This window comes from Sturnira hondurensis, unplaced genomic scaffold (genome assembly GCF_014824575.4).
Source record: "Sturnira hondurensis isolate 20B ecotype Veracruz unplaced genomic scaffold, ASM1482457v3 Scaffold0014302, whole genome shotgun sequence".
In the NCBI taxonomy this organism is placed as follows: Eukaryota; Metazoa; Chordata; class Mammalia; order Chiroptera; family Phyllostomidae; genus Sturnira; species Sturnira hondurensis.
In genome coordinates, this window is record NW_028086933.1 from 10144460 (window position 1) to 10160915 (window position 16456).

Consider the following 16456-nt stretch of genomic DNA (forward strand, 5'->3'; position numbering starts at 1 on the left):
TTAAATAGTTGTCTCTTATTACAGAAGATGATGCAAGTGGTCTCCCAATGTTTGGCCTCTGGTACAAGCATTAAGATACTCACTGAGAGGCATCTCTGTGAACAAAGGAAAAACAATGGTTAGTAATTGAAGCAGAGTATAATGTTAGTTTCTGAAGGCAGTCAGGCAAGACTGACTGATTTTCATTTTTTTATTTACAAAAATTTTAAACTTTATTTATTTTAGAGAGAAGAGAAGGGAGGAAGAAAGAGGGAGAGAATCGTCAATGTGAGAGGGAAACATCCATTGGTTGCCTCTCATACGCACCCTGACTGGTGACCAAATCTGAAACCTAGGCATATTCCCCAACTGGGAGTAGAATGGGCCACCTTTCACTTTACTGAACAACACCCAACCAACTGAGCTACACAAGTCAGCGCAGTCAAGAAGATTTTTAGATATGCAGCGTAAGGTATTTTCATATCGAATGGAAGTAGGCAGTAACAACCTGATAAATTATCCTGGTTTGCAGTTCGAATATCTTTGGTGATTTTTTTCTGCAATACACGTGAAGATTGTCCATATGTAAACTGTTATGGTGATTTCTCTGAGGTTTATATCAAGTTTTCTCATGTTAGCTTATATGGCTTTCAGAAAAGGACAGTTTTAATTATCAATGATTTCAAGTCAAATAATGAATGAAAATTGAAGATATTAGTTTAGAGAGTCATAACCAGATGTTGGAAAAAACTAGAAAAATTCATAATTCAGTTTAGTTCACAAGTGGGAACAAAACCTCAAAAGTAATAGACAACTCTAGAATTTAACATTCAGAAATGTACATTACTGAAATAATTTTTCTCTTTAAAATCAACCTCATTTTTACCAATGATAGCCAAATTGTACTAATTTGTTTATAAAAATAAGTCTAGTTTTAATAAAGGTGGCACCCTGGCTAGGTAGTTGAGTTGGTGGTAGCATCATCCTTTATACCAAAAGATTGTGGGTTCCATTCCTTGTCAGGGCACATACCTGGGTTGATGGTTCAATCCCCATTTGGGTGCATATGTGAGGCAACTTTTCATTTCTCTCTCACAGTTATGTCTCTCTCTCTCTCTCTCTCTCTCTCTCTCTCTTTCTCTCTCCCCCTTCTCTTTCTGAAAATCAATAAAAAACAAACCCTTGGGTGAGGATTTTTTTTAAGTATTAATAAATGTGGTATGCTCTTTATATAAGAGCAACAAGACTAGTAATTAACCATATAGGCTATATTAAATCTACTTTGCTGGAATTTTTCATAAGGAATCTTCAGAGTGAGGTTTAAAAAGTCCCCTCAAGGCCAGAAAAGCCAAGGCAAGGACTTGCCATCAGTCTTCATCTGCAACATATATAGATTTGTGTGAATTCCTTTAATTTCAAGATTCCCCAGATACCTCGAGGATTCTGTACCTACCAGGAAGTGACCTTCTTTAATCACTTGGTAAGGCTGCTAGAGACCTTGTAGTCAAGGTACCAGGCCTGTATTTCCAAGAGTTTTATTGGTGTCAATCTTAATTCCTTAAAGCTGTTTTTTCATATCTGAGTCTATGCATGTTTCTCTCAAATGTGACATTTCCATTAAAGTCTTGGTAATATAACTAGTTTCCAATTGGGTCCTGTTACAAAGAAAACTGATTTTTATTAACCATATGAAAATAATATTTCCATGACAATAAGAGTACCCACTGAGCCCTGGCTGTTGTGGCTCAGTGGATTGAGTGCCAGCTTGAGAACTTCAATTCCCAGTGAGGGCACATGCCTGGGTTGTGGGCCAGGTCCCCATATGGAGGCATGCAAGAGGCAATCTCACACAATGATGTTTCTCTCCATCTCTTTCTTTTCCTCTCTCTATAAAAATAAATAAATAAAATATTTTTTAAAAAGAGAATATGCACTGATAATTTCCAAATTCTGGAGGGCATTTCAATTCTACTTACAAAGGTATAATTTATCAGATTGTTATGTCATAGGTAGCTTATGAGAAGTGATTTCTTTAGATCTTGATAACAAGATTAAATGTGAAGGGGGGGCTCCACCCACAGCCCCCCCTTTCCCCCACTGGCCACCATGAATGAGAATAAGTCTACCAAGACATGATCTGCTTGGGGAGGAAATGTGGCCAAACTCTCAAAGGAGAAGGGCCAAGAGCCTTTTCCTCAATGGGCTTTTATTGGGTTCATTTTGCACAGGAATACAGGTAAAGCTCATTAATCATCGTCAGGCAATAAGGATCAAGCAATACATAATGTACAAAGAACTGAGGGCTTATTCTGAGTCAGAGTCTGATAGGTAAAGGGCGACAAAACTTTGGGAAACAAACTCATTTCCTACTCAGACCTTTATTATTTAATTAAGAGCATTCTTAAGAAAGCAGGCTTCACAGGATTTTATGTATTCTTCCTTAGGCCTGATCACCCAGGGAACCTGCCCTTTCCAGCACAGGGTTGCACCACCCTCTGTCATTGTTTCAGGCTTAAGTCAGGCAGGGGAAGGAGGGCAGCCAAGAGATTAGGAGACTTCTTGCAGACAGAATGAGGACTCAGGCTATGTCAAAGCTGAGAGGTGAGGGTCCATCACCCCCTTTCTCCATAGCCCCCCAAGTCCTTGCCTGGGGCCTCCATGTGATCATGCCTGTCTTAAGTCATCCCCCTCTTGCGAAATCTTACCCATTATTCTCTAACTGATCAAGCATTGGGGGCCAGTTATGGATGAAGAAAAAGGAGCAGAAGTGGCATCCCTGCCAGGGAGATAAGCCTTGTCTCCGTTAGTGGCTTACAGTTCGAAGGTCACTTTCTCAGCCTTAGCCATGGGGGGGTTACAGCTCCTGAAACCAGGCAGGGCAGTTCCCAACAATTAAAGAACCAGATTATTTGTGATTCAAATAAAATGTCATAAAGTTATAATCATCCTCATTAGTTCATTCAGTTTTACATAATTATTTTTTATATAAGTTTAGTTTTTCTTCAGAGTGCTGCATATTCCTCATGAAGTTTGATGATACAGTATGAAAGTTTATCAGAATCCTGTATCTTAGAGCATGTCAGTCCTCTTTATTAATCTCTCTGCATATACAACATTTTTCAAAATAAAACAGAGTAAGATACTGACTCTGTAAATGGCAAAGACTTAAAGTTACATTGTTAAAAATCTGATTACAATGAAATTGTCAAAAATATTTGCTTTTCTCTGCAACATACAATATATTAAGATAACAACTGGATTTTCAAATAAAAACATCAGGACATTGTGGTTTCTCAGAAATTTTATATACTTTCTGAAACATTTATTTTAATAAATATTTGCATGCAAATACTTTATTACTTTTTGCCAATGCTTTCCCTGTAATTTCAACATATCAAATATATCTACTTAGTGTAATCTCCCCTTTTAATAATGAGAAAGAGATTTTCTTTGAAAAGTTTCATGAGTCTTCCTTAAAAAATCTCAAAGTTATTTTTAGATTACGAAGAAGACTATTAAACATTTGAGTTTTGAGATGTTTGCTAAGCATATCAAAAGTTTTAAAACACTTGCTCTAATAAAATCATAGGGCACTGTGAAACAATACTTAGTTATCCATTTAATAATGGTGACAGTGAAAGACTTTGTAGACAGGCTCTCTGTTCCTCCTGTTCCACAGACACCCACATCTTCTTACACAGTGCCAGCCTCAACCCTGAGACATGATAGTGAAGATTGGAGTGAAGGGATTTGGCCATATTGGGAGCCTAGTTACCAGAGCTGCTTTTTACTCTGGCAAAGTGGATATTGTTGCCATCAGTGATTCTTTCATTGACCTCAAACACACAGTCTACATGTTCCAGTATAATTCTACTCATGGCAAGTTCAAAGGCACAGCCAAGGCTGAGAATGGAAAGCATGTCATCAATGGAAAGTCCATCTCCATCTTCTGGGAGCAAGATCCTGCGTTGGCAGGATCTGGGGTGATTATGCTGCTGAATACATTGTGGAGTCCACTTGTGTCCCCATTGCTATGAAGAAGGCTGGGGCTCACTTTAAGGGTGGAGTCAAGAGGGTCATCATCTCTTCTGTCTCTCTGGATGCCCCCATGTTTGTGATGGGTGTGAATTGTGACAAGTATGACAACTCCATGAGGATTGTCAGCAATTTCTTCTGCACCACCAACTACTTGGCCCACCAGGCCAAGGTCATGCGTGACAACTTTGGCATTGTGAAGGGACTTATGACCACAGTCCATGCATAACTACTACCCAGAAGATTGTGGATGGCCCCTCTTGGAAGCTGTGGCATTATGGCCAAGGGGCTGCCCAGAAAATCACTCATGCTGCTACTGGAGCTGCCAAGGCTGTGGGCAAGGTCATCCTTGAGCTGAATGGGAAGTTCACTCACATGGCCTTCTGTGTCTCCACCTCCAATGTGTGGGTTGTGGGTCTGACCTGCCTCCTGAAGAGAGCTGCCAAATATGATTACATTAACAAGGTAGCGAAGTAGATATTAGAGGGTCCTCAAGAGCATAGTCCTCCTGGGCTATAATGGAGACCAGGTTGTCTCCTGCAACTTTAACAGTGACACCCACTCCCCCACCCTTGATGCCAGGGCTGGCATTTTCTTCAATAACCACTCTGTCAAGAGCATTTCCTAGTATGACAATGAATTTGAGTATAGCAACAGGGTGGTAGACTTTATGGTTCACATGGCCTCCATGAGTAAGAGCCCTGGACCACCAGCCCCAGCGACAGGAAGAAGACTCTCAGCTGCTGGGAAGTCCTTGCCCCAAATCAGTCCCCCAACGCACTTAGAATCTCCTGACCTCTGGTTTCCATCCTAGAACCTCTGAGGAGGGGAAGAGTTTAGGGAGCCCTGCCTTGCCGTGCACCATCAATAAAGTTCACTGTATCCAGCTAAAATAAAAATTTCCTCAGAAATGCATTTCCATAATTTATGCCTTGTTTTACCAAAAAAATTATGTTTTTCCATTCAAAGTTGCTTCTATTGTTACTCCTATAATTCATTTGCAGATATTCATTAACAGATCAAAATTTATCTTTTAGCTTTTCTGTAATAAGAAGTCAAAAATAAGTAAACTGATATTTATTTACCAGTCAATGTTTCAGTATTTTATCTTATTTGGAAATGATCTGAGTATTCAATGACTATTCATCACTTATTTTGCTGGCAAAACTTTAAAGTCTCAAGTTACTAAACAGTTTGGGGAAACTATTTTTAAGTACAAATACTATAACACATATAATCATTACTAAAAAGTTATAGCTTAAAAACAACCTTTTCATCTTACTTATATCATCTAATTTACTAGATTTTAACAATTATTGATAGATTACTTATAAAAATTTCTTCCTACCAAGTTATTATTCTTGCTGACAACTTTTTGCTACAGGGATGAATGAATATATTTAACTAATAAGCCCAGGTAGAATAAAAGTATTATATTTAATGTTGATATATCCAAAGACATGCCTATTTAACAAAACCAAACCAAAATTGTCTCCAGTATCAAATATTTTTCCAAATTATGTGATCCTATCCAACCTTAGGGTTAATTTCTATTGCATATTTTTTTAAAGCCTCAACTTTTTATTTTATTTTTGACTAATTGATTATTTTGTTTTGTTTTTTATTCTCACTGGAGAATACGTTTATTGATTTTAGAGGGAGGTGGAGAGAGAGAGAAATATCTGTTTGTCACTTCCCTGGCAGGAGGTCAAATCCACAATCACTGGAAATCAAACCCACAACCTTTTGAGACCAAAAGGGATGAGGTTCCAGCCAACCAAGCCACCCAGCCAGGGAAGTTTCTATTATATAACTTTGATATAAGTGTTTAATTTCTTTAACCAATTAAAGAGAGCATTTTACATACATACCAACTTTAGTAATATCCTATAGAGGTAGATGTATATACATGGACATATACACAGATATAACCAGAGACTTAATAGTTTCATTTAAAATTTTCAGTCAAAAGGGAAAGCCCCCAATAATTTATAGCAGTTGAACTAAGTTAAGTATATTATTTCAGATAGCTAAGGTATTTTTTATTAATATTTGTGGAGAAGACAATTAAAATTTGTATTTGTCCTTGGCAAGGAGCCTTGAAGCCACATCAGCAATTTACAGTTTAAGAAATTTTAAAGTACCTGCTCAGATGCCTGAATCTTTTGGGATCCTTTTAGAGCTCTTCTCTAAAAAGTCATTTTTGTGTGCATGTGCACTGTTAGTGAGAATGCAGATTGGTGCAGCCACTGTGGAAAGCAGTATGGAGTTACCTCCAAAAATTAAAAATGGGCTCTGGCTGGTGAGACTTAATGGTTTGAGTGCTAGCCTGTGAACCAAAGAATCATGAGTTCCATTCCCAGTTAGGACACATACCTGGGTTGTGGGCCAGGTCCCCAGTTACAGGGGTGGGGTGATTGTGCAAGAGGCAACTGATCAATGCATCTCTCGTGCATTGTTTCTCTCCCTCTCTTTGTCCCTCCTTTCCCCTCTCTCTAAAAACAAGCAAATAAACAAATAAATAAATAAATACTTCAAAAATCAAAAATGGAACTGCCTTAAACATAGTCATTCCACTTCTGGGAATTTATACAAAAAAATCAAAAAAACATTAGAAAGAATATATGCACCTCTATATTCATTGCAGCCTATTTACAATAGCCAGGATTTGGAAGCAGCCCAGATGTCCACCAGTAGATGAGTAAATAAAACAACTATGGGACATTTATGCAATGAAATACTCCTTGACTACATAAGAGAAGAAAATTTTACCTTTCATGACAGCATGGATGGACCTAGAGAGCATTATACTTAAGTGAAATAATCCTGTTGGAGAAAGACAAGTACCATATGATTCCATTGAAATGTAGAATCTAATGAGTGAAATGAATTAACATGCAGAATAGAGACAGACTCATTGATAGAGAGCAGGCTGACATTTCCAGGAAGCCTGGGGGTGAGGGGAGCAGGTGGAGGGATCAAGCTAAAAAGAAAAAAGAGAAAGAACTCTTGGAAACAAACAACAGTGTGGTGATTGTGTGGGGGAATGTTGGGTGGCAGTGGAGGAGGGTATGGGGGAATAAATGGTAGTGGAAAAATTAACAAAAAGAAAAATAACTAAATAAAAAGTCATTCTGTTTTTTAGGAGCTTCTGCATATCAATCACATTGTCCCCAAGAAGTTTGGATTCCTCTTCTTTAGAGGGGTGGGCCCTCCGGGTGGACTTAGGACAAAGATTTATTTGAATGACAAATAGAGTTTTAATTTATTTTGACTGAGTTGGTCTATTTTATTAGAAAAGCATAAGAGGAAGGACCAATATGTTTGTACATACAACGAATAGAAATTTTGAGGAAGGAACTCTTTGGGAACTTTTAGAGGGTGAAGTTCATATGTTAAAGATAAATTCCCCTGAAGCTCTCATGTCCAGACAAAAAGGCAAAGGAGATGTTAAGTTTATCTTTGAATCATTTAATTACTTAGAAACCTCTAAATACTAACTGAAAATGCTTCTCACTCAACTTGTTTAATATTTCTAAAATTTCCTCATTGGGTGTGTAAATACACTAATTTGGGAATTTCAAAAGGTCCCGAAGTGGCCACTGTCATTCTAAATTGTCTTTTGTAACAGAGGATTATCTATCCATCAAGATATAATTAACAGAGGATTAACCATAATGTTTAAACATAAATCGAGCTGGTGTTGCAGATGGTGGGGGTTGTTGTTTTGTAGCAGCTGTAGACAAAGAATGCCTCATCATAAAAAACAGTACCCAACTAGTGGAAACCTAGAAGACAAAGCACAAAGGGTTCAAGCAGCTACCTTGCTTAAATCTAGCAGTATTGCTGAAATAAAACAGAGAACTTGAATTTTACAATGCTGACACTGTAAGTATCACTAGAATACAAAAAGTCAGGAGGTTTTGTCTACAAATAAGTGATAAAGATTAATTCAAGGGTCTTAGAATTTGCAAACTGAAAATAGAGTTAGGCAAAAACCCAGAATTGTTCCAAGAAGAAAAAACTTGAGATTTATAGTTAGAGTTATATCCTTGAGAATATTCAGTCCTGCATTCTTAGCCCTTGGATTGGCCCAGGGCTTAAAATTGGTCCTTAGATTATTAATTAGATGTCAGGAGGTCTGGAGGATGGGTGCCGGGAGGTCTGGTCACGTCCTGAGTCCTTTAGGGAATCGTCCGAAGGCTACCAGTTGGTTTAATATATTTCCAGGCTTGACACACAATGAATTAGTGTATTTCAGGAGCTGCAAAGTTCAAAAGTTTAAGTTCCCAGGGTAGTTTAGAAAAGAAACGAATCATTTACTCAAGCCTCAACCCTCATAATGTTAATACTTTGTCAGCTTGGTTAGAATGACAGCATTTTATGTTTTCCTCGTCTTTACTCTTTCTTCAGAACTTGTGCAGTAGGCGTTCTCTCAGCAGGCTTTATGCAGCAGGACACAGCCCCAACCACCACACAGTGTTCCTTGAAGCAGCCTCTCCCCCAGGGGCCACCTCCAGGAGGCTACCCTGGTGTTCAGGTGTGTTACTGGTAGTTACCCCAGCTGCCCTCACCACTCAGCCCTAGCAAGGCAGTCCAGAAACTTGGAGTTCTGCATTTTGTAAGAATTTTCTTAGTAAATATTTTAAGGCTTGGGAGGAATCAAGACCCCAACCTCCCCTGACTATGCTCAGTAGTAGATCCCTAGCTACCCAGACCTGCTCGGGACAGGCTTGCACAGTATGTGCCCTTTCATCATGCTTTGGGCAGCGGGGGCCCTTTAAACCTGTAGTGCAGGGACCTGGCCCCAACACCTGTGAGTCTTCATTGACTATGTGGACCACCTCTAGAAAATTGCCCTGAAAGAGCAGCTACAAATTAAGGACAGTCAGTCCTTACATGGACACTCGGCATGAGTAATCCTAGGATTTTCCATCAACCAGGGTCTCAGGTGTCTCTTTTGAGATGATTCCCCAGTCAGCCAGATCTGCCCTACCCTGACAAATAGGCTGGTACCCTCTAGTTCTGTTTTCAGGGAGAAGATGCTCACTTGTATAATTTGAGGCTTAGAAAAAGGCAGCTGTCTTGTGTTACAAAGATTCTATTTCTGTGACCAGTTTTCTCTTGACCTATTCCTTAGCTTAGGCTCCAGGCTACCCTGTGTAGTCAGGCCATGTATGTGCAGTGTGAACTGCTTCAGCAGGCTTTGACAGCAGGGGTCTCCAGACCTGAGGAGCTTGGGTCCAGCCTCACCTACCTGCATACTCTCAGATGTGGAGAGAGACCACCCTTTCAAAATCACCTTGGGGCAGCCGCTGGATTTGGAGACAGCCATTTGGACTTGCTACCTCCTGTTGCTGTGAGCTTCTCTATCTCCCAGAGTTTCCAGCCCCACCCAAACAAGGCAGTCCAGTAACCTGGCACTCTGCAATCAGTTTGAATATTGCCCATTTTGCAATATTCAAATATTGCAATATTCAATATTCAATATTCAAATATTCAATATTCAAATATTCTGCATCCTCCTCTAGAGATTGGGCATTTTAGGGCTTGCAAGGTGACATCCCGTGACTCAACCTCTCCCAATCTTGTCAGTTCCAGATCCCTGGCCATTCCACAAATGCATGAGCAGTAAATATCCCATCAGCCAACCTGGGCAGCAGGACCCTTCAGACTGTGGGCTGGGACCCAGCCTAACCACCTGAAAGTCTTTAGTCAGGAGGTGGCCCACCTTCTAAAAATAACCTCAAGGTGGCAGCTAAAATTGGTCACAGTCATTTTTTAAAATTTTTTTATCCTCACCTGAAGACATTTTCTCATTGCTACTGGAGAAAGAGAGGGGAAGAGAGAGAGAGAAACATCAACATGAGAAAGACTCATGGTTAGGTTGCCTCCTGTAGGTGCCCAAACAGGGGATTGTACACACCTGGATAAAGGATTGAACCCGCAACCTTTTGACTATGGAACAACTGAGCCACACCGGCTAGGGCCACACCAGCTAGGACCATAGCCAGCCACCTGAGGGTCCTGGTCTGACTTCTCTGGCAATCAGTGTGCCAGCTGTTTGTATTAAATGTTTGCTCAGTCAGATGGTCTGGCCCCACCCTTACAGGGCAGACCTGTATCTTCCATTTCTACTTTCAAGGGGAATATCTGATTTTAATGTAGTTGAGGGATTGAATTTGCACAAACGCCTGTGTCCACAAGATCCTATTGTTGTAACTCAGCCTCTTCTAACCCACGTGCTTTTCCAGGTCCCCAGCAACTCTGGGCTGGGCTTCTCACAAATACACAGTTTGCATTACTTCAGTGGGGTTCGGCAGCTGGGTCCTCCAAACCTGCCGATCTTGTGCCTGTTTTCAACCACCCACATAGGCTCCAGTTTGGAGAAGTCCACCTTATGAAAATCACCCTCTGGCTGCAGCAGCAAATTGGCCATAGTTAGTCTGACCCGTGTGAGGTAATATCTCATTGTGGCTTTAATTTTCATCTCACTGATGGCTAGTGATGTTGAAGATCTCTTCATATGTCTAAGGGCCTTCTGTATGTCCTTCATGTCCTTTGCATAATTTTAATTAGATTGTTTATCTTCCTGATGTTGAGTTGTATGAATTCTTTATATATTTTGGAGATTAAACCTTTGTCTGATATATTGTTGGCAGATATGTTCTTCCACACAGTTGTATTGGATGAGCCAGCACCTGAGATGCTGGCTCCCTCCTGACATCTGCTTCTTATTGCAGGTGCTGGTTAGCCTAAACTACACTGGCCAGAGCATGGGCAGTACACACTCTGTCAGATGATTCTACATAGCTGGTGCCTTCAAGGCCAGGGGCTCTGGGGTAGTCCCCAGTCTCCCTCAACCTCCAGAGATAGAGGAGCACCACCCCCTTGTGGTGAGAGTCAGTTCCCACTTGGACATACTGCCCAGTGGTGGTGTCCTGGCTTCCCCAACAGTCGTGATGTCCTTATGGAGGGGAGCCTAGGCCACCCAGCCCAGTGGCCCCTTCCTGGACAGGCATGAAATCCTGCCTTTTGCAGCTCAGCCTTCAAAGTAAATATCCACATTGTGGTAGGTTGGGACCTTTAATTAGGCATCTGCTTTGTATGCCCAAAAGCTAGAGCTTGGTGGCTTTCCTTAAGAAGGTAAATTAGAAGCTAAATTAGTCCTAGACTTGCTTGGTTTCTTTGGGGATCTCTTGCTAGGAACCAAGCATTATACTAACTGCTACATGTCCCGGGCATTTCTGTTTCTGCTTCTCTATCCTTGGTTTGTGGCTTTCCTTAAGATGTAAGGTGGCTACTGAGCCCCTGGGTGTTGGGAAAAAAATCTTTCCATGAATGAGACATAGTTTTGTATGGTCCAGGCTTTCTTAACAAAGGTGTGTTACGATAACAAATCCTTGGAAATTGGAGATAGTGTCTCTTAAGCTAGAGACCTCCAAGAACATTTGGAGAGTTAAAACCAACTCCTCCACCCTGGAGACATTTCTTACATTCCAAGTTTGTAAACCTAGTGGTGTCTTCCTTCTCTTTCCTGAAGGAGATTTCATTAATGAGTAATCTCAAGGGGCAAATCCAAGAGAAGCTTATAAAACTCCTAACTTTGGGATTCCTTTACTTTGACACAAACCACGTTGTATTTGAAGGTAACATCTGGGCCTCACTGCATCCTCCTCTAGAGATTGGGAAACTGGTGTTAAAATGCTGCTCTGGCTGCTTTTGTCATGAGTAATCACCTGTTTCTCTGATCCAGAACACCTCAGGTCTCCTGTCAGTATATATAGAGTATATAAACTGTGGTAGACTAACTCGTTAGTTTACAATTAGGGCACCATGTCAGACTCTTCAGTTTCTGATTTAACAAATCTGAGTCTCAGGTGCACCAGCTGAGTCTATTTCTTATAAAAACAATCTTAGAACCTGTGTCTCATATAGTAGTCAGAACTTAGCAGCTTAGCACTCCCAAAGACAAAGAAGTTCCTGGTATGTATGAGTGTTCTAGCTGAATGTCTTGCCACCCCAGACTAGATCAGAGTTTGATACCAAGAAATAAAGTGAGAGTGGATGTTAGTGATGCATCTCATAGTGGTTGGTTTGTCCCAGGAATTTTGTTACACTGTTTCATTACTACTGTTACACTGCCATCTTTCCCAGGTTTTCACAATGTCTTGTCAGTAGAAAATATTTTCCAAGTTCCAAATAATTTACAGTTATGATGGGAAATAAAATTAAATAGGGAATTGGTAGACCTATATTGTGCTGTTTATTAATGGTATGCCCTTAGGAAGGTCATGATCCTGTTCAGTCTCAGCTCCTGAAAATTGAAAATGATGATTAAAAATTTCAGACATGGAGACTGGGAGGAAAAATGTGCCAATGTATGTGAAGATTTCTAGTAAACGTGAATCTCAGCTGAGAGAGTGGAAGGTGAAGCACAAGTCCAGGCAGCATGGAACTGAGTCATCTTTCAGAGCAAAAGCTAGCAAAAGCTAGCTCCAGTGATGTCAAGTGTCTGAATTCACATATGGTCAGCACAATACTTCACATCCTGACAGCAACAATGCCCATGACTGCTAAATTGTACAATCAACTTGCAGTAGTTATTACCACTTTGTGTAAATAATCCAGAACACATAGCACCAGGCTGCTCAATGGTCTTCAGGAGCTGAAGTCTTAGGCTTTCACTTAATGCTGCTTTAATGGAGATAATTGAGTAATCATGTTTTCCAATTTGCTTAAAGAAAAGTATCTTTCATCTTGGCACAGGTGCTTTCATGCATACAGAGTAATACTTAGCATGGGTGAAGAGAAGGAAAAACACATGACTGGAAATCAGCATCCAGTTTTTACCACAAACATCTCTTAAAAATACACACTGTGCTAAGATGGTAAAATTTCAGCACCTGAAGTTATAGTAACTACAGAATTATGTGTGCCTATTCAAATGTATTCTGTAGCTTTCTCAAAAGTTATTGAATAAAACAGATATCAGAATATTAAGAAGTATTGCTGATTTGTATTAATTATGTATCATTCACTGTTATTCTAATAAGGAGTGCATAATTAATACACATAAGAAAAAAGACCATAATACATATAAGAAGCTCCAGTGATAAAAGATGATTGGTTGCTCTTTTCTGAGTTTTTATAAATGATTTCTAAAGTTGTTTACTGAATTAAATCACATCTGAATCAAAACCATTATCTGATTGTTTTATACCCCAGTGAGAGCAGCCTGCTCCTCTCCAGGACTCAGTCTGCCCCTTCAGGCCTTCAAAGCTTTCCTCTCTTGGCAGCTTTTTAAATCATGTGACTTGACTCCTGGACAATCAGTTGTTCTCTCTCTCTCTCTCTTTGCAATTTTTAAAAATTACAACTTAAAGTGTACAATTAAATACCATTAATATATTACAAATTTGTGTGACCATCAGCACTGACCCTAGAACATTTTAATTATCCACAAAAGAAACCCCATCCTCCTCAGCAGTGTCGTCTTATTTTTCTCTCATCTAGCTCCTTGCAACCACTAATATACTTTCTGTCTCTGTAGATTTGCCTATTCTGGAGATTTCATATAAATAGAATAGTATAATATGTGGGCTTTTATGTCTGCCTTCTTTCACTCAGCATAATGTTCTCAAAGCTCATCTGTGTCATAGCATATTCATCCGTGCTCCAGCATTCCTGTTGCAGCTGAATAATATTCCATTGTATAAACAGACTACGTTTTGTTTATTCACTCATCAGTTGATGGTCATTTGGTTTGTTTCCACTTTTTGGTGGTTATGAATATGTTGCTATGAACATTTGTGTATAGGTTTTATATGTAGATATTTTCAATTTGGGGGGGGATGCACCTATGAACAGAATCGCTGTGTCATCTAAGTAAACTCTTAACATCTGAGAAACTGGCAAATTGTCTTCCAAAGCAGCCACACTAATTTACATTCCCACCAGCCTTGTGTATGAAGATTCCTTTTACTCCACATCCTCAATAACACTTGTTATCTGTCTTTTGACTCTAGCCATCTAGTGGGTGTGAAGAGATATCTTGTGGTTTGGATTTGCATTTCCCTAATGACTAATGATATCGAGCCTCTTTTTAAGTGCTTATTGGCCATTTGTGAAGTTAATTTGGAGATGTCTGTTTATTTTTTTTAATTTTTTTTATATAATTTTTATTTAATTCTTGTTCAAGTACAGGTTTCTGTCTTATATTCCCAACCCTGCCCGCCCCCCACCCCATGCTCCCCGCCTCCCTCCCCTTTCCACCCCCCACCCTTAGTTATTGTCCATGTGTCTTTTATACTTGTTCATGGAGATGTCTGTTTAAATCCTTTGTCTATTTTTAAACTAGGTTGTCTTTTTATTATTGAGTTGTAATAGTTTTTTATATATTCTGGATACTTGACTCTTATCAAGTTTATGATTTGCAAATATTTACTCCCATTCTGTAGGTGATATTTTTACTTAATAGTGTACTTTGATGCACAAACATTTATTTAATTTTTATAAAACACAAACTGTCCACTTTTTCTTTTGTTGCATGTGATTTCAATGTCATATCTAAGAAACTATTGCCTGTCCAAGGTCAAAAAGATTTATACCTATATTTTATTCAAGTGTTTTATAGTTTTAGTTCTTACATTTAGGTCTTTGATTGATTTTGAGCTAATTTTTGCATATGATGTGGGGTAGAATCTATATTCACTCATGCATGTGGATGTCCAGTTGTCCCATCATCATTTATTGAAAGCATATTCTTTTCCCATTGAATGGTCTTGGCATAATTGTTAAAAATTGGTTGATTCTATGTTTATTTCCAGACTTTCAATTCTATTCCATTGATATGTGTGTCACTTCTTACACCAGTACCACACTGTCTTGATTTGTACTCACTTTATACTAGGTCTCAAACTCAAGAAGTATAAGTTTTCCAACTTCATTTTTCTGTTTCAAGATTGATTTGGCTATTCTGAATTCCCTGCATTGCTATATAAATTTTAGGATCAACTTGTCTGTTTTTGTGTAAAAAAAAAAGTTAATGACATTATACCAGTCAGTTTTTGCTTGATAATTAATTTGAGACTATTTATTAGAAACCTTTACTTACAGACTCAGGAATTCAGTGATCTGAGGGTGATTTAGACTACTTGAGCTTAAATATTAGCCCATCTATTCAAAAACCACTATACACAGTAAGTGAAATGATGGATATTCAATTTGGGAGGTCAAAATGCCTGGAGAGACCAAGCATGTCCCCACTCTGAATGTCATCTGCTATCCCATCTGCCTTGCTGTCTTTGCCAGCTTGGACTCTAGGAAAAACCTGAGTTGTGGCCTGTGGTCTGCACAGCTGGCTGGAGAACTTCTGACAGGGCACTTTCTTTTCCAGCAGTGCTATCACATGCTTAGGAAGGGCTCTGTTCCATAACTCCTACATCCCAGTGCATGGAGACCTTATAAATCCTCTGTGCACACAGTCTTGTAGAAGCCTCCCTTATGAGATGAGGGCTTTGCAGGAACAGCACTTGAAAGACCAGGAGCTCTGATTTGAAGCTCTCTGGCTTTAAAGTCATAGACAGGTAAGCACTCTAATCCATAAGGGCAAGAAACAAAATAAATAAACAAAAACAAGTTTTAATCTTATAAAAACTAGATGTCAATCCATGTAGGAGTGTCGTAGAACTCTACGAATGTAGAGTTCTACTACTCATGCTTAGGACTCAGAATTCTGTCTTCCTCATGGGCCACGCAGAAGTTTTTTTTTTTGTAGCTGCACTGTTCTGAGAGTCCTAGGCAGGAGATTCCCAATGAATTAAATTTCTTGTTCTGTGAGACTTTTGCTCCTATCCTTTCACAGGGAGTCAGAATACAATTCACAGAAGAGCTTCTGGCCTCCCCTCCTGCTCACAGAATCATGAAGAAGATCTGCAAGTGTTGGTGAATCTGTCAAAGGGCTTGGTGGGAGAGCTCTGTGGAAGGTACCTTTGTTCCTGTGATGGATTTAAGACTGTCCTGGATGATTATGAGCACTGTAGAAAACACCATTGCACCTTAAGGCCCTTTTTGTTGGGAGCCTCAGTTTCCCTAGCCTTTGATTTATTAAGGACCTGATCCAGGGGATGGAAACCTACTGAAAGTCCCTGACTGGCCTATGTCCCTTTCTGGGAATGGATGCCCTGGCTTCTGTGTGTCCTCCATACGATTCATTAGCTGAGCAGTGACCAGTCACCGTCTCTCTTTCTGGAACCTGAAACCTACCCAACCTGGAGTCATTCAATGATAGGTGCATGGGCTTGTGTCAGTATGCCAAATGGACACCCTATGTGGACCAAAGGTTGGAGAGCAGGCAACTTGAGTGATCAGAGAAAGTCATAAATAGGAAGAAAGGGAAAGAACCAAAGGGCATCCGTCCATGTCCACACTCCCCATAAGG

The 16456-nt window shown here is 39.7% G+C and overlaps 1 pseudogene; it reads left to right on the forward strand.

The window, feature by feature from the left end:
- The first annotated feature begins 3701 nt into the window (after nt 1-3701).
- LOC118998479 (glyceraldehyde-3-phosphate dehydrogenase-like) lies at nt 3702-4491 on the forward strand (annotated as a pseudogene).
- The last annotated feature ends 11965 nt before the right edge of the window (nt 4492-16456 follow it).